Below are 27,430 nucleotides of genomic sequence, written 5' to 3'. Positions count from 1 at the left end.
GGTAAAAATGCATTGTTCTGGTAAGGAAGCTCAGTTCGCTAAGGCGATTCCTTAGGAGGTCTTTTGTGTGTAAATGCAGGATCACTGATTCTGATTCCTGGTTGGTGCACTGGGGAACAATGATGTGTATGTGAAGTGCTATGATGTCATAGCTTGTGACAGAAAACACTATTAATATGTAAGGCATTAGATTAAAAACATAATGCACCCAATATAAGATATGCTGTCACAATTTAAAGAACTCATTATACACCATATAAAGAGACTGCAGCAAAATTTGCAAAGTGATTCAGTGTTTAATGCTTACAGTCGTTAAGATCTTTTTAATGTTCTGTTTTTGGATCTACACTGCTGAAAGAGCTTCAGAGTTACCGCCGTTTCACCTCATTAAGGTGGATTTTAGTTAGATCTTGTAGAGTTTATTCATCAGTGATAGATTCCGATTTGTGTTGACATAAATGAGAAGGTGAGGCAGAAGTCAGATCTTCAAAATGAGTAGTTACTAATAGACTTGGACCACGATTACAGAAGTGCAGAGGTAGCTAGTGAACCTTCACCCACTATATTCATATTGAATAGAAATTAGAATTACGCTTAAAATGTTTACTGAAAGTTATGTTTCATTTATTTAAGAGGTGCAAACTTTGGGCTGCATTTTGGTTGATAGCGCTCTCAATCAGGCTCAGTTGGGGTTTATTTTTTAACAGCCTCTGGCTTGGGACAGGTCTCAAAATCTCGCAAAACTGACTGATCCGCTGGTGCCTCTGTCAGATTTCATTCTCACCTGGGTGAGGATTATAGTGTAAATTTACAGAACCACACTTACTAAAATTAGTATGGTACCAACAACAAATGAATTATATTGTGAATCACCCTCTATATGTGCTCCTCTGACTGAGACTCAAAACAGTCTTTCATTACAATCAATTGCAATGGGGCCATGCCCCAGAGTTCTGAAATGGCTGTTGTGACGTAATGACATGTTTTCCATGTTGTGGCCAGCGAAACATGGGGGGTGCCTTTGGGACCCCCCCTCTCAAAATGCCCTTTGGTGTCAAGATGTGTGTGATATCCCAAAGTGACTGTCACCACAGTGTAATTATAATTAGATCACACTTTCCATCAAAAGAGTGATATTTGCTTTCCTTATAACTGTTGCATCGATTGCTAAATCTTCATGAAACTTTCCCAAAAAAGTTTATTCACCTTAGCTCCTTCCTGGAAAGTTTTGGGGTGAATTTTCAAGAGGGGCCAAGAAAAATGGGGGGGAAACAAAACATTTTTCCATGCAATTTCCATAGGGACTTTCAGTCCACGTTATACAGGACAAATAGCTGAATTACACCAAACTTTGCAGAAAGATGGATAAATATCTCTCTCTCTCTCATATATATATATATATATATATATATATATATATATATATATATATATATATATGTATTTCACTAAGAAGTCACTCCATTAACGACAAAAGCCCGGTTTCCCCAGCCTATCACCACATGTATGATGCCAGCACCTCCAATCCAGGTTCCAATTTTCTTTCATTTCATCTCATAAAGTATAAAAGTGCTGAGTGCAAAAATCCAGAACACAAACGGCAACGCGTTTCGGCCTGACCCTTCGACTGGCCATACATATAAATATATATATATATATATATATATATATATATATATATATATATATATATTGCAAAGGAAATGCCACTCTTCACAGTCATTTGAAAAGACCGCACTCCACAGATTCAGTTGAAAATCAGAGTTTAATGGCGATGTATTTCGATCAAAAGATCTTCCTCATGGCCAATACTGCCCATAGTGCTCCCACCCATTTAAAGAAACATAATGCACCCTCACATGAACATAGAAAAAATACTATACTTGTCTGAAACGAATTGTGTGTTCTCCATTGATATCCTGGAAAAAACTATATACATCATAATTCCAACACATAAAAGTTAATTAATTAAATTCAACTTTCATTAACCTTAATTTTGAAAATGTAAATCATTTATGCCTTGTTCAACCAAAAATCATAAGAAAGACAAAACATAATATTGTAGCTCAATTGTCAATGCATTGTTTCTATTTTATATCTAGACTATTTTTATCTTATATTCAAGAAAAATTGTATAATGAAAAATAAAACCTTTTACTCGTACCCTCTTTTTGAATTTTCATTGGACAAGTGGCCATAGTATTTTTCATGGAGAAAATCAAACCAATTATGAAGGTGTTAACACATCTATTTTTGAAATTATTTATAGAATATTTATGATCTCATGAAATATTCTTGTCCTAAATCTAGGAAAACCAAAACAAAAATGTATTTTTGAAAAGAGAACATTAATTAATTACTTGAATTTTAGGACTCAACCTACATGTACAAAAAGCTCTTCATCCACATTAAACCCATTCAGAGTCTTACTATTGAGGCGGACGATGTATTCTGATTCCATAATACATAGCCTCTTCTCCCTGTCACCAACTCTGGCAGTGAGCAATATCCTATCACTGCCAAAAAATGAGAGCATGACAGGATTTTGAGAATGTTTTTCTTTCCAATGCCTCACTACAGAGTAATTCTGATCAAAATGTTTTTTATTGCCCTCAGTTGTTCCAGAACCTGCTTTTTTACAGGAAAAATGGTGCTTCCCACATATATTAAACCACATGGGCAACTAAGAACATAAACATAAAAATCACTGTTACATGTGATGAATTTATCAATTATCTTACTCTGTCCATTTGGTAATACAAAAGTTTTCACATTTTTGCTACTTCTACATGCGTTACAATTTCCACATTTGTGGAACCTTTTCTGTTCTGATAACCAACCTCCCTGTTCGATTTTCATGCTTAAATTACTGTGCACCAGCATGTCTCTTAAAGACTTAGATTTACGATAAGTGATCAATGGATATTGCAAGATCTTTTTCCCAATAACAGGATCAGACGTGACCAGATACCAGTATTTCGTGAGCATTCTCTTAATCTTATCCGACTCCGAGTTATAGGTAGTGATTAATCTAACTGTCTGTTCATCCTCTTTGGTGTGAACTCTCTGGGTGAAAAGTTTTAGCCTACTACGAGTTTTAACCTGCTCTTTTGCAGCCTTTAATACATGCCCTGGATATCCTCTAGCCTTGAACCTGTCTAACATAGTTTCCTCTTCTTTCAAAAATGCCTCCACAGTGCTGCAGTTACTTTTGGCTCTAAGGAGTTCCTCATAAGGGATACTCCATTTAGGATTGATGGGATGATGAGTGTTAGCATGTAATAAGGTATTACCTGCTGTCTCCTTTCGAAAAAGAGAAGTACATACTTTATCACCTTTTATCTCAACATGTTTATCCAAAAAGTAAATCTCTGTACTATGTATCTGATTTGTAAATGCCAGATTTAACTCATTATGTGAAAATGTTCCAGAAATTCTTTCAACAGACTCTTTGGACCATCCCATATTGCAAACAGATCATTGATATACCTCGTCCAAAGTAGTATATGTTTAGTCCACCTGATGTTCTCTTCTGTCCACCCATGTTGCTCCTCTCACCACCCCATAAAGATACCTGCAAAACTTGGAGCAAAGCAACTGCCCATAGCAGTCCCGGTGACCTCTCTGTGCCACTGTTCATTTAATAGGGAAAAAAATAAAAAATGTTCTCCAAACAAAACTTTAGCATATCCAAAAGCATCACTGTATGGTCATATAAAAAAATGGCCTTGTCCCGAAAGAAAAACCGGGAGGCCCCAATCCGTAATGTATGGTCAATACATGTATTTAGTGAGACCACGTCTATGGTCACCATCAGGTATGTGGGCTGCCAGGTATATCCTCAATTTTTGCAATGAAATCAGGACTGTCTTGACAGTAAGAAGATAAATCCAGAACATAAGGTAACAGATAAAAGTCTAAGGCCCGTATTTATACTTTTCGACGCTAAACTGCGCTAACGCAGTTTAGCGTCAAAAAGTTTTGCGCCGGCTAACGCCATTCTGAAGCGCCATGCGGGCGCCGTATTTATTGAATGGCGTTAGCCGGCGCTAGCAGACCGGCGCTGCCTGGTGTGCGTGGAAAAAAACCACGTACACCAGGCAGCGCCGGCGTAGGGAAAAATGGCGTTAGGGCGTCTTAAAAATGGTGCAAGTCAGGTTGACGCAAAAAAATCGCCTCCACCCGATTTGCGCCATTTTTAACGACGCCCAGACGCCATTTACATGACTCCTGTCTTAGTAAAGACAGGAGTCATGCCCCCTTGCCCAATGGCCATGCCCAGGGGACTTCTGTCCCCTGGGCATGGTCATTGGGCATTGTGGCATGTAGGGGGGCACAAATCAGGCCCCCCTAAGCCAAAAAAATATATATATATATTTTTTTTTATACTTACCTGAACTTACCTGAATGTCCCTGGGATGGGTCCCTCCATCCTTGGGTGTCCTCCTGGGGTGGGCAAGGGTGGCAGGGGGGGTCCCTGGGGGCATGGGAGGGCAGCTGTGGGCTCATTTTGAGCCCACAGGGCCCTTAACGCCTGCCCTGACCCAGGCGTTAAAAAGAGGCGCAAATGCGGGGTTTTTTGCCCCGCCCACTCCCGGGCGTGAGTTTTGCCCGGGAGTATAAATACGACGCATTTGCGTCGCAGTCATTTTTTTAGACGGGAACGCCTACCTTGCATCTCATTAACGCAAGGAAGGCGTTCACGCAAAAAAATGACGCTCTTTCCTCATAGTTTGGCGCTAGACGCGTCTAACGCCAAAGTATAAATATGGCGTTAGTTTTGCGCCGAATTTGCGTCGAAAAAAACGATGCAAATTTGGCGCAAACGGAGTATAAATATGCCCCTAAATACATAGAAGTAGATTCTAAGAGACTCCCATTTGCTAAAATAATAGGTCTGCCTGGAGGATCAACCTTATTCTTATAAATATTAGGAAGCATATATATATATATACATATATATATATATATATATATATATATATATATATATATATATATATATATATACGTATATATATATATATATATACATATATATATATATATAGATAGATAGATAGATATACAGGGATGTTATAGTTAGGTTCTGAACTCACTCGTACAAAACCACAAAACCATAGTTAGAGTTCTTTCAAGTAACCATTACTCGCACCCTAAGGTAGCCATAACTTGTACCCTTGCCATGCACAGTTTTCTTATTAAAAATGTTACTGCAAACGTTGTAGTGATATCAAAGACGTCATACAAGAGCTCATCAATGACATAATATGTGGAGTAATTAGCCGTGCATGGAAAAGGCGCAATTTATAGTTACCATAGGGCACGAGGTATAGTTGCTTGAAAGAGCTCTAACTATAGCTGCTGAATTTCTATGGTTTTGTGTAAATGAGTAAATTCAGAACCTAACTATAACATCCCTGTAATCTTTGTTTTTTTTCAGTGAATTTCTTTTTTTTTTTAACGTCGAGTAATCTTAATCACTATGGGGCTCATTCTGAGCCCGGCGGGCGGCGGGAGCCGCCCGCCTGGAGGGAGCCGCCAAATGACCGCACCGCGGTCAAAAGACCGCGGCGGCCATTCAGACATTTCCTCTGGGCCGGCGGGCGCTCTCCAAAAGAGCGCCCGCCGGCCCAGAGGAAATGCCCCTGCAACGAGGACGCCGGCTCAGAATTGAGCCGGCGTAGTTGCAGGGGTGCGACGGGTGCAGTTTGCACCCGTCGCGTATTTCAGTGTCTGCATTGCAGACACTGAAATACACAGTGGGGCCCTCTTACGGGGGCCCCTGCAGTGCCCATGCCATTGGCATGGGCACTGCAGGGGCCCCCAGGGGCCCCGCGGCACCCCCTTCCGCCATCCTGTTCCTGGCGGGAGACCCGCCAGGAACAGGATGGCGGTAGGGGGTGTCAGAATCCCCATGGCGGCGGAGCGCGCTCCGCCGCCATGGAGGATTCCCCCGAGCAGCAGGAAGTCGGCGGGAGACCGTCGACTTTCAGCTTCTGACCACGGCTGAACCGCCGCGGTCAGAATGCTCGTGGGAGCACCGCCAGCCTGTTGGCGGTGCTCCCGTGGTCGGTGGCCCTGGCGGCCACCGGCCGCCAGGGTCAGAATGACCCCCTATATGTTATTCCAACCCCCAACGTGCATGGCCTTCCACCGTGAACGGCAGGCGTTGGTCGCAAGGCCTGGCTTTGCAGCCAGGGCTTGCAGCTAAGTCCTGGTAATCACCAAACCCTGCATCATGCATGGTTTTTTGCCAGGCACAGTGCAGGTTGCCACACAGGGCCTGTCTCTGTCAGTGAATGTGAGAGTGGGGGGCGTGAGTGTCTGAGTGGATCTGAAAGTAGGTGTGTGAGTCTATGAGTGGGTCTGAGTGGGTGCATGAGTGTTTGAGTGGCTATGTGAGTGGGTGACTGGGCCTCAGAGTGCATGTATGACTGAATGAATTAGTGTATGAATGAGGCTGTGATTTTATTTATTTTTTTCCCAATAATCGCAAATATTTTGCAAATAATTTGTGGAAATTTGTGAAATTATATTAAATTACATGATGATATTAAACCTATATTTTTCCCCTAAAACACACCTATATCACACCCCTGGGGTCAGAGCACCTTCACCTTGGCCCCTTATGCCACTTTCAATTTGAATTTCCCCCCTGTTTCCCCCACCCGGGGTCCTGTGTCCGGTGAAATAAAATGTTAGTCTCAAATTTCTAGTCAGGTTGCGGTCAGTCAATTGCAACGCTTCTTTTCTCATGCGTATTCGCAAAAATTCACTAATTTCTCGAAATATTTGCAGCCAGATATGTACAAATTTATTTGCCCTTAAATATCTCCTACACTACTGAATGGATTTACAACCAAATAACAAAAAGCACAATCTGCGGATCAGCAGCTCGTTTTTTGCCAAATTTGGAGTAATTCCATCCAGTGGTTTGGGCTGTAGATGTGTTGACAGGTCCTACAGGAATTAACATGAAAAACTTAGCATTTTTCATACCCCCTTTTTCTCTACCCGTGCTTGATGAATCACCCTGGATCTTTCCATGCACAACATGAATCACCGGGTCACTTTTTTGGGAAAATTTCGTGAAGATGTGCCAAATGGTGCCAAAGATATAGGCAAGTCAAAAAACTTTTTCTATGGAAATATGCTCATAACTATAACTATCTACTGGCGACCTGCAGTAGGTAATATATATATGTGTGTGTGTGTGTGTGTGTGTGTGTGTATATACATTTTTTTTGCCTAATGGCAGTCGCCCCCGTAGGTAGTTATAGTTAGGACCTAAGGGCTTATTTATAATGCCCTAGCTCCACCTTGTGTCACATTAACATCACATGCATTGCTCCACTCTGTTATCTTTTGTGATACATTATGCCTGCACCAGGCATAATGTATGCAAAGGGGGCATTCCCCTATTAGGGGAGCCGGAAACATGGCGTAAGGAAATCTGTGAGATTTCCTTGTGCCTTTTTTAACATTTTACAGCACTTTTAACGCCTGCTCAAGAGCATGCGTTAAAAAGGGGCTTCCATTCTCTAGAATGGGGTCCTATATACTCTGCAGGAATAGCGCCTATATTTTGTCTCTACTCCTGCAGAGTACATCAATAGCGTCATGAAAAATTAAGCTATTGCCCTATCCTGCGCCATGGTGCGCTGTACTTGAAATACATGGTGGCGGTAGGGGCTTGCTCAGGGGTGCAGGGAAAGTGGTGCTGCATTTGGTGCAGTGCCACTTTCCATAAATCTGCCCCTTATTTTCCATTGGAAAAGTGTTTTTTGCCAATAACTTTGATGAATACTCACAAAATTTTCAAAACTAGGGCACAACTCACTTCAGCTGCTGTCCTGAACGTTTTGGGGTGATTCGTCAAGCAGGGAATGAGAAAAAGGAGGGGTGTCCCAAAATGTGTTTTCTCTATGCAATTTCCCATAGATATTTTAGACACAACTACAGCTCTATCTGCTGGATGTAATAACACCCAATTTGGCAGAAAGTTAGCTATTGGCCCAGAAAGTGTACTTTTGAGAATTGGTGTAAATCAGTTCAGTAGTTTTTGTAATATTAAATTAAAAAACAAATTTGTATATCTAAGGACGTAGATTCTCCATGGATCAGACAGTCCCCTTGCGGAAATCTGATTGGCTGCCAACACTTCCAACAGGAAGTGTTTTCAGCCATTTTGGAACTTGGCCTCAGTGAAGTACCAAAAAAAACAAAAATAAAGAAAAGGGGCAGGGTAGGAATACCCTGACCCTCTAGCCCGGGTGCTGGGTATTGTGTTATGAGCATTTATAAGCATGGTAAGCATGGTAACTTAGAATGTGATGTAAGACTTCAGAATGTTATGAAGTCATAGAATGTAGTGAGCTCAGGTGAGAATGTAAGTGGGCCATTGCTGGAAAAGACAGTTGTGGGGAGGAGTGTGTTTTCAGCTCTAATTTTGCCTGGAGTTTAAGTCTCAAGGGAAAAAACCTACAAAACAGAATATCCTGTCTTGTGTCATTTGAACATAATAGGTTGGCGACGACTGGCTCAAACCTGTTACCAGACCCAGGAAGATGGCGGGTCATTAACACTGCAGTAAGAGCGTTTTTTATGCTTATTAGCATGCCTTACAACTTTAGGACTAAGGAAAGTTCTACTCAATTTTCAATCTTGTTTCCAGTGTGTTTTATGCACCAAAAAACTACCAGCAATAGCTGTACAGAACTTACGATGGCCATGTGTCAGGAATAAGGCCATGTGCGGTCCAGGTCCGCGGCTGTGCAGTGCTTTATGCACACCACTTGTCATCCCCTCTTGTTCCAAAGGTGGCCACCAGCATCATCTGCCCTGAGGCAAAGCTCATAGAGTTTCAGGTTCAGGACATTGGTGGACAAGATGCACTTATCAGTGCTATTTCATGAAGGGACTACAATTCCAATTTTTTTAGAGGCAGCAGCCATCTTGGGGTGTGGCAGGCCTATAAAGCCCAGCCACACCCAAGCACGTCGCTCACTATTATGAAGACTTCGATGCAGTCAGACCTCGTGGGGGGATCTCTGAAGAAGAGCAGAGTTCCTGCATGGCAGAGTGACATCCAATCGAAGTATCCTTGTTTCCTTGGTGAATTAAAAAATGAGTAGGTCGTACTTGTAGGGGTAAGGCCTTGATGAATCCAATTTTGGAGGAAGTCATTACTTCCCAGAAGTATAGCACCCCTTAGCACAATGAGCAAAGAGTTTTCAGTTTCCAGAGTACAGCTGCCTTGGCGCGACGATCAAAGGCGTTTCAGAGCACAGATGTAAAGCGCTCTTTGCACGACAATTTAAGTGCTTCAGTTCACAGATGTAAAGCGCTCTAGGCACACCAATTCAAGTGCTTCAGTCCACACGTGTCTAGTGCTCTTGGCATGGCAATTCAAGCGCTTCAGTCCACAGATGTAAAGCGCTCTTGGCACGGCAATTCAAGCTCTTCAGTCCACAGATGTAAAGTGCTCTTGGTACGGCGAATCAAGCGCTTCAGTCCACAGGTGTAAAGCGCTCTTGGAACGGCAATTCAAGCGCTTCATTCCACAGATATAAAGCACTCTTGGCACGGCAATTCAAGCGCTTCAGTCCACAGGTGTAAAGCGCTCTTGGAACGGCAATTCAAGCACTTCAGTCCACAGATGAAAAGCGCTCTTGGTACGGCAATCAAAGCACTTCAATCCAAAGGAGTAAAAGCCTCTTGGCACAACAATCAAAGTGATTCAGGCCACATGAGTAAAGCTCCCCCTTAGCATAACGAGCGTAGCACTTCAGGCAAGACAAGTAAAAGCACTTCCTGGTATTATAAGTAAAGCGCTTCAAGTTCAATGAGTAAAAACTTTTCGGCCTTTATGGCTGTGAATGTGAAAGTATTTTTGGAGATAAGCAAATCATAGTTTTCTTTGTTTTTTGGAAAGCATAATATGTGAAAAGCATATTTAATTCTTTGAGATTTTCTAGGTCATGATCAAAGTTTTATGTTATGAATGCATAGATGTTACAGGATTGATATTCTGAGTATGATCATAGTCCAAAGCTCTTGCCATCTCTTGGTTCTGAGGTCGTAGTTTATTCTTGTTCCATGATGATCATAGTCCAAAGCTCTTGCCATCTCTTGGTTCTGAGGTCGTAGTTTATTCTTGTTCCATGATTCAAAAAAGGGCTTTGCCCTCATTTCAAAAGGGGTCTCCATCTGATATCGGAGACGCATTTAGTCAAGAGTCTATTGATGAGTTATATTTCTATGAATGAGTAAGTGCATATTTGTTCTAACCTTTTCTTTTCAGATCTCTCTCTCTGCTGTTCCCTAACCTATTTCCCTCCCCCCCGACTGGCTTCATCATAACTCTGTGCTAAAATAGATTTCTGAGTTGGTGACGCCAGAAGGTTGGCCTTTTGTTCAACAATGTGCAGATCCAGAGGAAAGGACACTGTGACACCATGTGGTGCTGGGTGCACAATCGGTTGATACTTTGTGGGCTTGTAATTGAAGGACCGTAGAGTTGCTTGGTGCGCAAGTCATTCTTTGTGAACTGCTTCAGTGAGAACCACACTGTTTCCCTGGATACCAATGTCCTCAGGGCTGCTCCCCAACCATCACCTTGTAAGCTGAGAAATGTATTTACTGCTGCGCCGTTTCCAAAGATACATGCATACTCTGGGCAGAATGACTTCTGGACACACACGCTGGCTAGAGGAAGCCTCGTATATCAGACATGGCAAGTCATCCACATACAATATGCCTCATTACCAGTTTGGCAGTGCTAGGACCGCCATGTTGGTGGTCGCACCATGTCTTTATTCAGAATAGAATACAGCTAACGCACCGCTGACACCACCAGTGAGCTCTAGCGAGGTCTAGCTCCGCCCGATAGATTATGAGGTTGTACACCGCCAAGGTTTCCACCGCGGTTGCACTACCATGGAAACCCAGGTGGAAACCAACTGCATAAAAGGAGACACTCGCCTTCAGGAAGCCATACTCATCTGGAGCCGCCATGGAACCATAACTACACGTCTTCCCGCTGCTTGCCTAGCGATGACAGAATCTGCAACAGCGACAATGACAGCAACCATAAGTACACAAACTTAGCTGTTATTGTATATCGACAATTTTCATACACACACACATACACAACATACATTCTGGAAGAGGATGTGAGGGTGACACTCCCACATAACTGAATACCAACACGCACAAACACAGACAGACGCACACACACACACACACAACCATCACAAACACACACAGGTACGCACAGAAACACCGCACAGGCCAACACTCACACAGTACCACACAGTACCACAGCATGACACAAAAACAACACATCCTCACCAACTACACTCACTTGGCAGGGACACACAGGGGACACTACCCAGGGACACATCACACAGACTTCACAACATCACACCAACACACAAAACACACATAGAAATACACAATCAAACTACTTACCAGTAGGCCTGCAAAAACCAGTGTGTCCAACATCTCATGCACATACCACTCATTCACTCAATGCACACAAAGCCACACAACACACCAAGAAGCACATCAGCACACCAATAACACACAATACCAACACAACTAATCCCTTCAACACATAAATGTCCATGACACAACACGTACCCGACCATATTCGGACAAAAACACTGGACAGAAGTACACATACTGCACAAACAAAACATGTAGCCCAAGCAGAGCACACACACACATACGTACACACACACCTAGTGTCAGCCAGGAATAACTCCATACTAGGGAAAGAAATGCATGACAAACTTGTAACCAGGAAACCAACCACTGGTTGGTTCAAGTAATTATTTAAAAAGAAATTATATATCAATAACAAAGGCCATATGTCAGTCCACAATGCAGACATGCTGCATGCACATAGAGCAAATATGTGCCCCAAACTTGACTCCTGACTGTCATATAACCTCCACAGGAAGAGGCATCAATGGGGCAGGCAGGCACCTCAGGGGTTATCTGGGGGGGCTGTGGGAGTGTTTTAGTTTTGGATGGGGGCCTTTGGAATCAGACTTGGGAGGGGGGTTTGGGCCTAGACATAGGTTTAGGGGAGGGCTGGCTTTTAGGTGGAAGGGTAGACATCTTGGCAGGGGGAGAGGCATGGGAACTAGAAGGGGGCAGGGGAGAGCTTGGAGATGGGAGGACCTAACTTGGGGAGGGAACTAGCACATTTGGGGGCACCAGGGGGTGGAAGAGGAATAGGGAAAAGGGCAACTCCTAAAGGGAAAGCTTTCTTAGACACACGGGGATGGTCATAGCAAAAGGGTTTGGGTGTGGAGGGAGAGGGAGTGGTTGTAAGAGGTTTTGGTGTGGCTGTCTTAGGTGCATGTTTGTGCAAGGTATGCTTGTAAGTGTCTGTTGGGTGGGTAAGTGTGGGCGTTTATGTATCTTGGGAGGATGGGGTGGAGGTGCTGGTAGATGCTGTGGTGGATGGGTGACTGTTTGTTGGGGTGGTGAGTGCAGGTATGGTGATGTTCCGCCTGTAGGCGTGTCTGTGGTCGTGGTGTCTGCAGATGTGGTGACTGAGCTGGATGTCTGAGGGTCTGCTGTTGTGCTGTCTGTGGGTAAGATAGGTGTAATGGCTGCATCTGTGAATGTTTGTGTGGTGTCTGCAGGTGTGTCAGGTGTTGAGCCTGGATACTGGGGGCGGTGGGAGTGTCAGGGCAGGTTGTGACTGTTGATGGTGTGCAGGTGTATGTTGCTTGTGTATGTGGAGGTGGATACATGCTTGTCTGTCTGTGTGCTTTGGCTAGGTTAGGGGTGAGGGGTCTGTGATTGGGAAGGTATAGAAGGGACGGAAGACAAAGGGTGACTGTCTGCCATCAGTGTGGAGGCCATAGCCTGAAAAGATCTCTGTAGGCCAGCCAGTGCACCGTGATTGCCCTCCAGGAATGCATTGCTCTGTTGTATCTGAGTTGCCAGTCCCTGGATGGCATTCATAATAGTCGACTGACCCACAGTGATCGACCTCAGGAGGTCAATAGCCTCCTCACCGAGGGCAGCAGGGTTGACAGGGGCAGAGGTGCCTGAGGCAAAATAGATACCCACCCTCTTGGGTGAGTGGGCACGGCCAACTGGGTGGGGAGCTGCAGGGAGGGCGGTGGTAGTAACGGGGTGGCGGACAGAGATGGTGCTGGGGTGATCCCAGATGGGTCCGCCACCACCAGGGAGTGTCCACTGGAGGAGAATTCTGATGATTAAGATGTGGATCCTGTGTCCCCCGTGGCACTCTCCTTGCCCTCCAGGCCACTGGGTCCCTCTGTGTCCGTGGTCTCAGCACTCTGGGTCTCGTGGCCAGCAGCTTCCCCCACTCAGCTGTGCCCCGTCTCTTTCACCTGCTGATGCACAGAAAGGGAGAGACAGAGAGAGGGTAATCACATTCTTAGCATACACATACATTACAACATGCACAACAGTAACAACACATCTATGTCAAATAAAGCCCCAGTTAGAAACCATTCAGAGCCTACATCATGTCACAACAAGATACTTTCAACATTCCCATATTACAACCATCTGACCACTACATCACCAACCTATCCATTCAGCTGTAACTCAAAAGCATCATGCACAAGATGGATTGGCTACATCTAAAATCTGTCCCCATAATGATCATCACTGTCCATCATCAAATAAGTATAAGGAAATGAAGTTGACTGACAACACAATATCATGCCTCCCCCTACGCCACAACTGCCCAGTCCATCACCAGTAGTCATGTTCCATGAAAGTAAACTCACTACTCTCTATGGCACAGCATGGTGCTTTCCCATCACATGATTAACTTCTCATTCTGTACACAACTTACACAATGGCAAACACCTCAGATGAAGACACTATGCTACCCATACAGTATGCAACACAAAATGACATTGCATCATTGAAACATCTATCTAAATACTAGGAAAAGATTAATTAGGAGTAACTGGAACCACTCATCTAATTCATTGTCACATAGACAACAGTTCTATGTACTGCAATGGGGGCCTACTTAGCTCATTTGATAGATTCACAGACATCCACAGGGAGCATAGTAACACCAACTATACAAAGGACACCAAACAATGTGCATGAAGGGCTCATAGCATTCCACCTTAGATGCTGAATAGAATCCTCTACATGACAACATCTGAACACCTACATCACTAACAACTGTCCAGACATGTGATTCCTACTACCTTACTCCAGAACTAACACTTACACACCTGATTACTTATGTACCCATGAATGACACATACACCTAGAGTCAAGAAAATTGAACGACAATATATCCCACAACATCAACATGTGTATGTGAAATGGAACACCTACAACACCATAAAGTCAGGCAGAAATTAGCAAAGCTGTCCAAACAACTTCAGATTTGCTAAGGTAAGTTAGGCAAAAACGAGATATCAACATCAAATTATGCACAAAGTATCAATTGACACATGATATAGGCAGCAAATAGCATATGCTGTATTCATATAGATACGGTATTGCCATATGTAGCATGCACAATATACTAGGGGTGGGCGAACAATTCTGCTCTGCCAGCGGAGTATGTGGAGTATTTCCCAATCTGCACTCTGCTTGAAGTGCGGAGTTGAGAAAAACTCAGGGAAGTGACGCAGAGCTGAGTTTTTTGCTCTCGCTTGCGCTCACCAACTTAACGTTGATGGGTGCGAGGGAGAGAAATCGCTAAGTTAGTGAGCAAGATTTCTGAACACCAGCAGTAGGCCGCGACCACTTGCGATAAGAAAGCTGACACTTGAGTTGAGGAAGCTACGGTTTAAGTAGAAAATCTACTTGAGCGCAAAAAGAAGTTAGCACCCTCTAGCACTCCGGGTGATGCAGTTTGCACTGATTTTACAGCACAGGAGAAACTCCCACGCTAAATATCACTGCAAAGAGCGTATATTACCCAAACTCTGCCACTCACAGAACTCCCTGTGCACGGCTGAGTTTTTTTCAGCACTTCACGGAGTTCCCCATAGCAGAGCTCCACAAACTCACACCAGGCCTACAATATGCATGGGCTAAAGGATCAACAGCCTAGCCACTTACCTTCTCAACACCAAATATAGTAGGACAAAGGGTATTTGTACACATGTCAATGTAATGCCATGAAATGTCAATGGATTAATGTCACCATGAATATCACATTGTAGGATGTCCCCCTTGATCAAACCTCAGATTTCCCAATGTATGAATCTAACATGACAGTGGGGACACCTCCTCAAAAATCATAGAAAGTGTAGTAAGTTGCCCACACCAAAAGCCAGATTGGGAAGACAGCCACACATGAAGTGTTCAACTATTTCAGGACACAGAATTACTTAGCCCTGTTACTCATCTGTCAGACCCAATGTTGGAAAAGGAGTAGATCCAGTGGAATAGGAGTGGCAGAGACCAAAAAGCTATACAACGTTCTATTTAGGTAAATTAACTTGGGAACAATAGGTGGGAAGGATGACATAGCAGTTAACATATAGGTTTGGCTGAGTTGAGTCACACATATGACACAGTCACATGTGCATCTCCACATGCAGTCATACTACTTGGTAGACAAAGGTGATTAATATGTTCCCTCCCATGCACAATACAATGGCCACATCTGTGTTTGCATGTTGGCAACTGTAGTATCATGTCTTCCTAGTAGTCACCATACCAGTTGCACTTACCACAACATCACAGCTGCAATACCTAGACATCATACACTAAAATTTCAGAGGCAAGTACATGGGTTGTGTCAGTACTTACCCCCTTGTGACTGCTGTGCTGCCCTTAAATGCCCATCCACCTCAGAGTAGGGCACTGCCAAAATGCGGGCCATTAGGGGGATCAAGGTCCAATGGGCACCCCTCCCTCGTTGGTAGGACATCCCCAGCTGGGCACCTGGGGTCTTCTCAGCCAAGCATCGAAGTTCTTCCCACCGCTTCCTACAATGGGTGCTCTGCCGGCTGTAGACCCCCAGGGTCCGCTTTGCTTGGTGATGGCACACCAAAGTCCCTTCTTCTGATGGGCATTGACTTGCATGGATAACACAGACAAAAGGAAAAAGTCATGTCCACATGCACCATACCAATAGTAGTGGACAGTACACCTTAATGACAACAAGTGGGTAAACATTCCCATCCTCTCAATTCACACTCATTTACAAACTATCATCTTGCTGCATCAACACCTTCACTAATTTACATTTCAGGTACACCATCATAGACCACACCTGTCACACATTGGTATTGCATTGGACTCACCTGTTCCTCTGGTACACCATATAGCTGTTCATACAGGGGTAGGACCTCCTTCACGAGCTTATCCAGCTCTTCAAGGGTTAAGGTAGGGGCCCTAACACTGGCAGGACGTGGCAAGATAGTTCCCAGAGGCAGTACACAGCAGCTCAGGTAGTAAAGGTCTTGCTGGTAGCACTGTCAGGAGTCAAGTGAGCAATACTGCAGAAGATGGTGGTCATGTCTGCCACATACAAAACCGTCACTGCCGGTGGACATCACCATTGGCCTAAATCCGCCAAAGGCAGCAATGTCTTCCAATGGCAATTCCCACCATAGTTGTGACCGCCTACCGCTATGATGACTTCCGCTGGCGGACTTAGGTCACTACCATATGTCCAGTACAGTAGGTCAAGCAGCTGCCATTTTAAGCACATTTCATGTATGGAAAAGTTTCATAATCTGCGTCACTAACTATACACTATATTGTGCAGTACAACTGTAAGTACTACCTTCATGTTTAGTTATCAATTTGTGCATCCGTGCAGTAAATGATGTGTTACTGGAGGGCATGTGCTGATAGCAATGTACACCTACTCTGATGTTCCTATGTGCTCTGAAAATGTAGATAATGTGCAACAATATGTGTAAGCCAAATCAAATCGTCTGGATTCCAACCATGTAGAGTAACAGATGAATCTGTATGTATGAATTCAATAGTTATTTTGGGGAATGTGCACCCAGGAGGGTGTCATCGGGTTCATGCCCATGTGCTGTACTGTAGATATCAGAGTTTGTAAATGACCTCGACAGCAGATATGTGTGAGTTGTTTATCTGACTTTACAAGATGTCTGCATGCTGCATATCACATACAGTGTTGACATTTTTTCACATAGTTATCCTGCCATGAGGAGAAGTTGACAAAAACCAGTGTACCATCCAATAGTAGACCTGCACACCATGGAAGAGAGAAATTGTATCCTGACATATCAGATTAATCTTCACACTCTCATGGATATTTGTGATCAATTTGAGCCAGATCTGATGCCTGCCATTCGCAATCCCTATAGCATACCTCCCATCATGCACGTTTTGTCAGCGCTACACTTCCTGGCCACTAGGTCCTTTCAGAATACAGTGGCCCTAACTGCAGGAATGTCTGAGCCCATGTTTAGTCTGGTTTTGAGGAATGTATTTTGTGCATTGTTGAAACACCCAGACAGCTACATCAGGTTTCCCAATGTGCAGATTTGGCCTATGTGAAGGCAGAGTTTTTATGCTATAAGACACATTCCCCATGTGGTTGGAGCCATAGATGCACCCATGTTGGTCCCCCCAATGCTAATGAACAGGTATATAGAAACAGAAACAATTACAACTCCATTAACGTTCGGGTGGTGTGTCTGGCAGACCAGTACATTTTACAAGTCAAGATCAGTCCATGATTTCTTCATCATGCGGAACAGCAATGTCCCACTGCTGATGACACAACTCCACACAGAAAGGGCCTGGGTGGTTGGTAAGTTGCAACTTAAATGTGTGTTTGCAACGTATGTCTCCTGCCATCACAATGTTGCATGTCCCACAAATATGTGTGTGTTTTTCTGCCAATTCTAGCTATTGAAACCGTCGTTGGTTGTTGACGCCAGTAGGGTACCCAACCACGCCAGGGGAAGTGTGCTACAATGAGGCCCACAGGAGGACAAGGCGTGCCACTGAGCAGACTTTTGGGCTCCTGAAGGATTTTTAGGTGCTTGTACAGATCAGGAGGAGCCCTCCTCTATTCACCCAACAAGGTATGTCAAATAATAGTTGCCTGCTGCATGCTCCACAATCTTGTCCTGAGATGACAGACACCATTTATACCAGATGAGGGGAGCCTGCAGAACCTGTGGGTGGAAATACAGATTTGGCAAGTAATGAAGAGTCAGAAGAAGACAGATCAGGAGACTGTAAGGCAGATCTCATCAATCAGTACTTCAACTGACTAAAAGGTATCTGAAGTGGATGTAATGTTCTGGTTCCAATGTGCAACTTGAAGTAGATGGGTAGCATGTCACTCCTTCCTTGCATCATCAGTGGAGTAGTAGATAGCTCCATTATCTATGAGTGAGTAATGCAGGCAAAGTAAAAATATGTTTTGTGTACAGAACAAAGTGGTCTCCAATACCATATATTGTTATAGCAGATGCAAAGTTACAATTGTGGACATGACTTTTCTGATTTGAGGAGTGTATTCTGCTATGTCCCATCTGTCTTCTCAAATAAACACAGATTTGCCTAGATCCTGTTTGGCTTGTCAACCTTCGCATACGACTGACAGTGTCAGAAGCAGATGGGAATTGCAGATAGACATGAGAAGTGGACATGGCTGATAGCAGGTACTATCAGTCTTGATTATGTGGAGTGTGACTAACATTGTTAGACTGTCAAGACACTGGGGTGGAAAAGTGTTTTTCCGTCAGGGTCACCTGTAAGGTACAGGAGGTTGTCAAATGCTGTCATTTGTATCTGGATATGTGTCTATCTCATGTGTAAATGTAGGACTATTGCCTCTCCCATCACAGTGGTAACAGTTGTATATACAGTAGTCTACCTTGAATGTAGCTGTCAGTGTGTTCCTACTTTGCAGACCAAAGTGCATATCACTGAGGACTGACATAGGTGAATAACGAGCCTCCAGGTATGTGACCAATGTAAATGAAGGTTTCCAGGAATGGGTAAATCAGTACTGATCTCTGTCTGTACCAACAAATATGTAAGTTTGGAAGCTATGGTATGGGTATGTGATAAGGCTTTACTGGGTAATACAAAGAACCAATCTGTGTGCCTCCTGCCTTGTTTGTAGAGTTACATGACCCTAACTTTTACATTGTGTAGTTTAGCATTGCGTTACACCTTAGCAGACATCCCATACTAATCTCAGTCATGCTCTTTGTGCTGTTAGCATGTCTATCACTGATTGTGTGTAGTTGTAATGTATTACTTATTTGGAATCTGTCCTGTTACAATCCTATTGTAAGGATTCTTGTGCTGATGGAGTCCACGTATGAGGTCCATAACAATGTGTGTACAATACAGAGTGGCATGATCAGACCAGAGTTGGTATGCATAACTCTTGTACATGGATGATAAATGAGACATACACAGGACCTGTGTTAAAGTGTGATTTACTGTGGAAATACTAAAAACATATGTGACTATGAACGTAAGATACACCGAAAAATATAGTGATAGGTTTAGTCATGGTGGATGACATCATCAGGGTAGCTGCTATAACAATTGAGAACACAAGGCTAGTGTCCTTGCACAATAGGAAAATGGAGATTGATTACAGAACAGTCAACAGGGTGAGAGTGTATCTGTGGCACACAAGGGGAACAGTTGAGAAGAGGTTTACTTCCTGGCAGTGGGCTTGGTCTTGGCATCTGGTCTTTCTGGATGACTGGGTGGACATCTGCATTAGCATCGGGTTCTTCAGCTATTGAGGGTGGATTGTCTAGGGCATGTCCTTACCCTGGCAGGGCCTTCATTCCACTAGCAGCTGCAGATGTGGAAGGGCCTGATGTTTCATTGCTAGTGGAAGGGGGCAGATGTTGGGTTAAAAACCTATTCAGTGTGTTATTCATGTCTCTCAGCACCCCCGCAACGGAACATGTTAGAAATTGGGTTTTTGGTTGGCAGTCAGGGTACCCCCTGTCCAAGCAAGGACCCTCACTCTAGTCGGGGTAAAGGAGAATCACCCACGGTTAATCCCCGCTCATCCCCTCGGTAGCTTGGCACAACCATGCAGGCTTAACTTTAGAAGCAATGTGTAAAGTGTTTGTACCAACACACACAGTAACTCAGTGAAAACACTACAAAATCACACAACACAGGTTTACAAAAATAGGTAATATTTATCTAAACAAAACAAGACCAAAAGACAAAAATCCAACATACACAGTCAAGTTATGAATATTCAAAAGAATAAGAGTCATAGGCCCTCATTACAACCCTGGCGGACGGTGGTAAAGCAGCGGTAATACCGCCAACAGGCTGACGGAAAAAAAATGGAATCATGACCATGGCGGAAACCGCCAACATAGACAGCCACTTTAACACTCCGACCGCCACAGCGGTAGAAAAAAACACTGCGGCGGTAACTGCCAACAGACAGGCGGAGGACAAAGTACCGCCACTGTATTACAACAGGCCTATCCACCACCTTTTCCGGGACGGAACCAACGCTATCAAAAGCATGGCGGAAAAAGTACACAGAAGGGAAACCACTCACCTCTCGACACCCAACGAGGAACCAGGACGCAATGGAGCCCGAGTTACATGTACTGCCCATGCTGGTCTTCCTCCTGCTGTATCAGGAGCAGGACAGATGCCGTCGATGACCACGGTGAGTACTGCACCTACAACACAGGGAAAGGCGGAGGGAAAAGAGAGTGACACACACATGCAACACGCAATACCCCCACCCTCACCCACAACACCATACACACAAATACATGCAGCAACATTAAATATACACCCCCCCACCCCTTGGAAGAACGCAAGGACAAAATCAAATGATTGTAACAATTGTAATCGTGAAAAATCAGATAGTGAAAGTTCAAAAATCAGTATATACAAATATGTACACCAACTACACAAGTCCGGATAGTGTACCAACCATTGTCCGTGGACCACTGGGCCCAAAATGCATGGGCGAAGCCCACACAAGATACCTGACTCGAAACGGAGAGAACACTGCAGGGGCATCAGATCAAAATTAAACAGGCACCTCAGGGGGAAGGGGATGGAGGGGCACATCATCCGGATGAACGCACAACGCCACTGCTCCTCGAGGGGGCTCCATGCCCATTGCTGTATCCTGGGGAGTGCAAAGCCACAGTCTCTCAAGTCTTTCCAGTGGGTGGTTTGCCCACTGCTTTATCCTGGGGACTGCAAAGCCACAGTCTCTCAAGTCTTTCCAGTGGGTGGTTTGCCCACTGCTTTATCCTGGGGAGTGCATAGCCACAGTCTCTCAAGTCTCTCCAGTGGGTGGTTTGTCCACTGCTTTATCCTGGGGAGTGCAAAGCCACAGTCTCTCAAGTGGATAACAGTCTCCACTGGTTCTGGAGGGGGGTTGGTGCCCAGAGTGCTTCATCCTGCCAAGGACTGAGGTAGTGGATGTCATTCTCCACTGGTTCTGGAGGGGACTTTGTGCCCAGAGTGCTTCATCCTGCCAAAGACTGAGGTAGTGGATGTCATTCTCCACTGGTTCTGGAGGGGGCCTTGTGCCCAGAGTGCTCCACATGCAGTGCGGCCGGTCTCATTCCCTCACCTGGGTGTGTGTGCCACGAGATTGCCTAGGAACAGGTAGCATGATATGCCATGGAGGCAGACATACCCCACCCTGCTGCGGCTTCGCCTTCCACCTGAAGGTGCAAACAGTGATGAAAGTCATGCCTCATGGAAGCTGGGCAGGGTCCAGGAAGTCTCCTCCAGCCTCAGACGGCTGCCCACTGGGGATGGTAGCCATGTCATCTGTGGTGCCACTGTCTGAGCACGTCGCGGGGCTGGTGGAGGTGCTTGCGGCGGTGTCTGTGGGGGCGGTGCTGGCGGTGGTGCATGTGTCAGCACCTGTTGAGGGATACAGTAGGACGTCTTCTGCAGCCTCGGACTGCTGCCCACTGCGGAAGATGCTGGGGACTGTTGCTGAGGCTGCAGACGTGCAGGTGCCGGTGCAGGTGGCTGTGCAGGTGGCGGGGCAGGTTGCAGTGTTTGCCGCCGTACAGGTTGGTGTAGTCATTGACACTAGTCCCTCAGTCGGTGCCACCATGCCCTGACCTGCTCTTCTGCTTTTGTCCCTTCCCCACCTTTGATGGTGCCGCAGGTGTCTTGCCACTGCCCCCTTTTGTTTTGGCGGAGCACTGGGTGGCTGGTAGGTGCGGCTTCTCCCTCCGGGATGTGGGCACCTTCTTCACCTTGGCAGGTGACAGAATGTCCTTGGCCTCGCAAGGTGGCACACTGGCAGCCCTGATGAGTGGCGCACTCGATGACTCCGCAGTTGCTGGCACCACTTTGCCTGGGGATTTGGTGGCTGAGGTGCTGGGCTGGGACCTGGAAAGCCTGGCCCTAGGGGAAGGACAGGGGGGAGGTGTAGGGAAGAGGTCAATGTTAGCCAGGAAAAGTTTCTTAGACACACTGGGATGGGAAGATGGAGGGGGTTTGGGAGTGGAGGAAGAGGTAGTGGTTGTAGGAGGTGTACGTTTGCTGAATTTGGGTGTAGGTGCATGGGCCGGAGGCTGTTGTGAGGTGGATGGCTGTTGGGTAGGTGTGTGCCTGCGTTTGTCTACTTTGGGAGGAGGGCTCACAGACACACTGGGAGGGGACTCTGGGGATGTGTGCATGGCAGTGGGGGTGGTGATTGCACGTGAGCGGTGTGTGGTGATGGGGTTGCTGGTGATGGAGGTAGTGGCTGAGGATGTAGTGCATGCAGGTGTGAGTGGAGACAAGACAGGGAGGAAGGAGGAGGACGTGGAGGAGGAGGACACAGTGGAGGCAGTGGATGTTGCAGTGTCTGCGTGGGGATGGTGCTTGTGTGAGTACTTGTGGGATGTGTGGTGCTTATGTTTGCCATGTCCACTCTTGTGTGTTGATGAGTGTGCATGCTGGTCTTATGGTGTGCTTGGGATAGGCTATGGTACAGGGGATTGGGTCTGGGTGGAGGAAGTTGGAGGGGAGAGGCTGGGCACAGGGACAATGGCTGCCATCAGTGCTGAGGCCAAAGCCTGAAATGCTCTCTGTTGGGCCGCCTGCCCAAAATGAATGCCCTCCAGATATGCATTTGTTTGTTGCAAATGCCTCTCAACACCCTGAATGGCATTAAAAATTGTAGATTTCCCAACAGCGAGGGATCTCAGGAGGTCAATAGCCTCCTCACTGAGGGCAGCAGGGCTACTGGGGCAGGGCCTGAGGTGGCTGGGGCGAAGGAGATGCCCACCCTCTTGGGTGAGCGGGCACGGGACACACGCTGAGGGGCTACTGGGAGGGTGGTGCTGGTAAGGGGGGTGGCGCCTGTACCTGTTGATGCTGTGGGCACAGAGGTACCTGCCACCCCAAGGGAGCTCCCATCAGAGGAGGAGTTGCTGTCACTGTAGTATGCTCCTGTCCCCGTCGTGGAGCTCCCCTCGCCCTCTGTCCCACTGGTGGCTTCAGACTCCATTGCTTCACCCTCCAGGGCCAAGTTGGTTGCAGTTCCCTCCTGCTCTGGTGCCACTGCTCCTCCGCCAGTTGATGCTATTGCACGCAAGAACAGGGAGATAAAACAAAAAGGGGGGGAAAGACAGAAGAAAAACATGTTCAGTGCATGCAGCACCACTACCGTTGGTGGACACAAAACACAGGGAGCAGCCCTATGCACTAAGCCTTGCACTAACAATTCCTAGAAAATTCACATGCCCATGGGGGACGACACCTAAGCCCAATTGCTGCACACCTGGAAGTCACAGGAGCCTGACTAGGTTTAGATGGCTATTACCAGTAGGGGGTTGGGGTGCCACAGAGCCTGCCTAACAAGGCACCTAGCCTACCAAGTTCGCCCTGGCCTAGTGGAACCCATAGCCCACTTTGATCACCCAGACACCTCGTAAAGCGCACAGAGTCAGCTGAACTAGAGTGTACTCACCCCCTTGTGGCTGATGTGATGCCCTCAAATGCCCATTCAACTCCGGATAGGCCGCCACCAGGATCCGGTACATCAGGGGGGTCATGGTGTGACGGGCACCCCTTCCACGTTGGGAGGCCATCCCCAGCTGGGCCTCCGCCGTCTTCTTGCTCCAGCGGCGCAGGTCCTCTCATCTTTTACGGCAGTGGGTGCTCCGTCTATGGTAGACCCCCAGGGTCTGGACGTCCGTGGCGATGGCACGCCAAATACCCTTCTTCTGGTGGGCGCTAACCTAGAGGAAAAGTGAAGTAAAAATGGATGTTTCTAGCCCGTACATTTCATCTCACACAATCCTGACATGCTGGCCTGTCGCCCTCCCCACCCTCTTCCATCCACGACACTCCATACACTCAGATGCCATCCACCATGCTCACAGTGTACTCACCTGTTTGTCTGGAGGACTGTACAGTTCCGTGTACTGGGGAGGACCCCATCCACCAGTTTCTCCAACTCTTCCGAAGTGAAGGCAGGGGCCCTTTCCCCAGACACTGTAGCCAGCGTCGCTTCCAGACACAGGTCACAGCAGCACTTGCAGTGTAGGTCCTCTCCTGTTGAAGGTCAGGTATCAAGTGAGTGAACAGTAAGAAAATGACAGCCACGTCCACGGCGGTGCGTACCGTCACCGCCGGTGTACATCGTCATTGGCTTCTGGGACCCTAGGGCCCAATGTTGACCAATGCTGAATTGTGCAGTGGTCTTCGACTGCCCACCGCGACGGTGTACAATGCCAGGGCAGTTACCTCATTTCCTCTTGTCCCACCTTACAGGTCAGGCACCAGCCATTTCAGGGGGCCAGATGGGATGAAAAAAAACTGTGTCACACCTATCTAGGCCTGGAATACAGACAGATACCGGCACATTGCGATTTTCCAAAGTTTTAGCAAATACCACATTGTGATACCTAAGTGTTGGATGACCCTCTGCTCGCTGTTCTCCGCCATAGGGCACGTCTGCTGGGGCAGGGGATGAGATGGCGGCATCCTCCGGTGTACAGACCCCTGGTGGACCTGTCGATAATGGAAGAGAGACACATCATTATCACATACAGATTAGATCGTGCAACAATCGTGGAACTGTGTGCCCAGTTGGAGTCAGAACTGATTTCAGCTATCTGCATCCCACAGGATCCCCCCGCATCCCCCCTCTAGTGCAGGTTCTGTCTGTACTCCATTTCCTGGTAGGTGAGGCCAAGGTCCCAACACAGTTGACATAGGTGTCTGGGTATGGGGTTGTCCCTAAGGGTTAGTGTCTGTCTAACAGTTGTCCCTCAACATTTGCAGGTGACTCTGGTTACCCCAACCTGTCATGGCTACTGACCCCAGTGAGGAATCCCAGGACAAGGGCAGAGGAACGCAACAATGAGGCACATGGGTGAACTAGGAGGATTATAGAACACATCTTCGGCCTCCTGAAGGCCAGATTCTGGTGCCTCCATCTTACAGGTGGCTCCCTATACTACTCACTGAAGAAGGTGTGCCAGATAATCGTGGCATGCTGCACAACCTGGCTTTGCGACGGCAGGTGCCTTTTCTGCAGAAGGATGGGCCAGATGGTGGTCTTGTGGCAGCTGTGGAGCCTGTGGACAGTGAAGAAGAGGAGGCAGAAGGAAAAGATGTTGACAACCGAAACATCATCATGCAATACTTCCAGTGAGACACAGGTCAGAAAATGTAACTGCTTCCCACATCTCATACGATTGTTGGAGCTAGCATAAGTCTGCCATTTTCACTCAGTGTATGGACCCTGACTTGTTACTTTGCCTTTCCATTTCACAGATCTGGGTCCCACTTTGTGTCCTCTGCTATGTTTACTGCTGGCCTACGGCTGTGTTACATTGGTATGTGAACAAGTACATTGACATTGCTATATTCCAGAGGTTTTGCAATTACACATTGGTTAAAGCACAGACAAACTCCAGATTGTTTTGCGATTCAAGTGTGTTTATTACTGTGCAAATAAGTGGAGGGGGTGTGAAATGGGCTGGGGTGATGGTGGAGGAATGTCCATGGCAGAGTCCAGTCTATTTGTTTCACAGGTGCATTGTCCAATGGGGCATAGGAAGTGGAGCAATAGCAGTTTAAGGTGGACAGGGTGACAAAGTGGGACAGAAGGGTGACATTCAGGGGGGTCTTATTTCCTGGTGGGGGTCTTGGCAATGTTCTCTGTCTTGTTCTTGGATCTCAGGGACTGTTTGCGGGGTGGTTCTCCTTCTGTAGGGGGTGGGGTGCTGGTGGCCTGTTGTTCCTGTGGCGGTGCTTCCTGTCCACTAGCGCCAGCGGATGTGGAGGGCTGTTCATCGTCCAGGCTAGTGTCAGGGGCCGGTTGGTGTGCCACTGTGTCCCTCCTAGTGTTGAGAAGGTCTGCCAGCACCCCTGCAATGGTGACCAGGGTGGTGTTGATGCACTTCAAGTCCTCCCTGATCCCCAGGTAGTGTTCCTCCTGCAGCCGCTGGGTCTCCTGAATCTTGGCCAGTACCGTGCCCATGGTCTCCTGGGAATGGTGGTAAGCTCCCATGATGTTGGAGAGTGCCTAGTGGAGAGTGGGCTCCCTGGGCCTGTCCTCCCCCTGTCGCACAGCAGTCCTCCCAGCTTCCCTGTTATCCTGTGCCTCTGTCCCCTGAACCGTGTGCCCACTGCCACTGCCCCAGGTCCCTGATCGTCCTGTGTTAGTGGGGTTGCCTGGGTTCCCTGTAGTGGTGGACACACTGCTGATTGACGTGTCCTGGGGACAGAGAGATGGGCCCGCTGGGTGGGTGCTGTGGTGGTGTTTCCTGAGGGGGGAGGTTCAATGGTGGTTTTTGACTGTGTCAGGGGAACCGACTGTCCTGAGGTCCCTGATGGGCCGGGCTGGTCATCTTGATCCAGGTGTGCAGAGCTGCTGTCATCACGGTGGGCCTCTTCTGTGGGGGGACTGGATATGTCTGGCACCTCCTGAGCAGTGACATTGGGTATGGGTCCTGTTGGGGTGTAAATGCATAGTTATTGTATCTGTGTGTGCCATCTTGTGCAATGGGTAAGTTACCCTCTACTCCTGTGCTTGCATTATTGCCATGGCCCTTGTGTGATTGGTGATTTTGGGGCATGAGTGAGTCTCTCTACTGGACATGATTTGGTGATGGGTGTCCATGCATTGGTGTTACATGCAGGGCTTGATTTTGGGATGTGTGGGTTGTTTTAGTGGGGTATCTGTGGGTTGTTGGGGTGATGGGTGTGAGGTTGAGGGTGGGAGTATGTGATGGCCTGCAGGTAGGTTGGGGGGGATAAAGTAGTAAAGATTTGCCTTATAAGAGTCCAGTCCTCAAGCTACTCCTGCGAGGACCTCAGGATGCATTATTGCCAAGATTTGCTCCTCCCATGTTGTTAGTTGTGGGGTAGGAGGGGGGTCCACCGCCAGTCCTCTGTACAGCAATCTGGTGTGTGGATACCACGGAACGTACCTTCCCCCGTAGGTCGTTCCACCTCTTCCTGA

This window comes from Pleurodeles waltl, chromosome 7 (assembly GCF_031143425.1).
Source record: "Pleurodeles waltl isolate 20211129_DDA chromosome 7, aPleWal1.hap1.20221129, whole genome shotgun sequence".
NCBI lineage: Eukaryota > Metazoa > Chordata > Amphibia > Caudata > Salamandridae > Pleurodeles > Pleurodeles waltl.
This window is presented reverse-complemented; position numbering follows the sequence as displayed.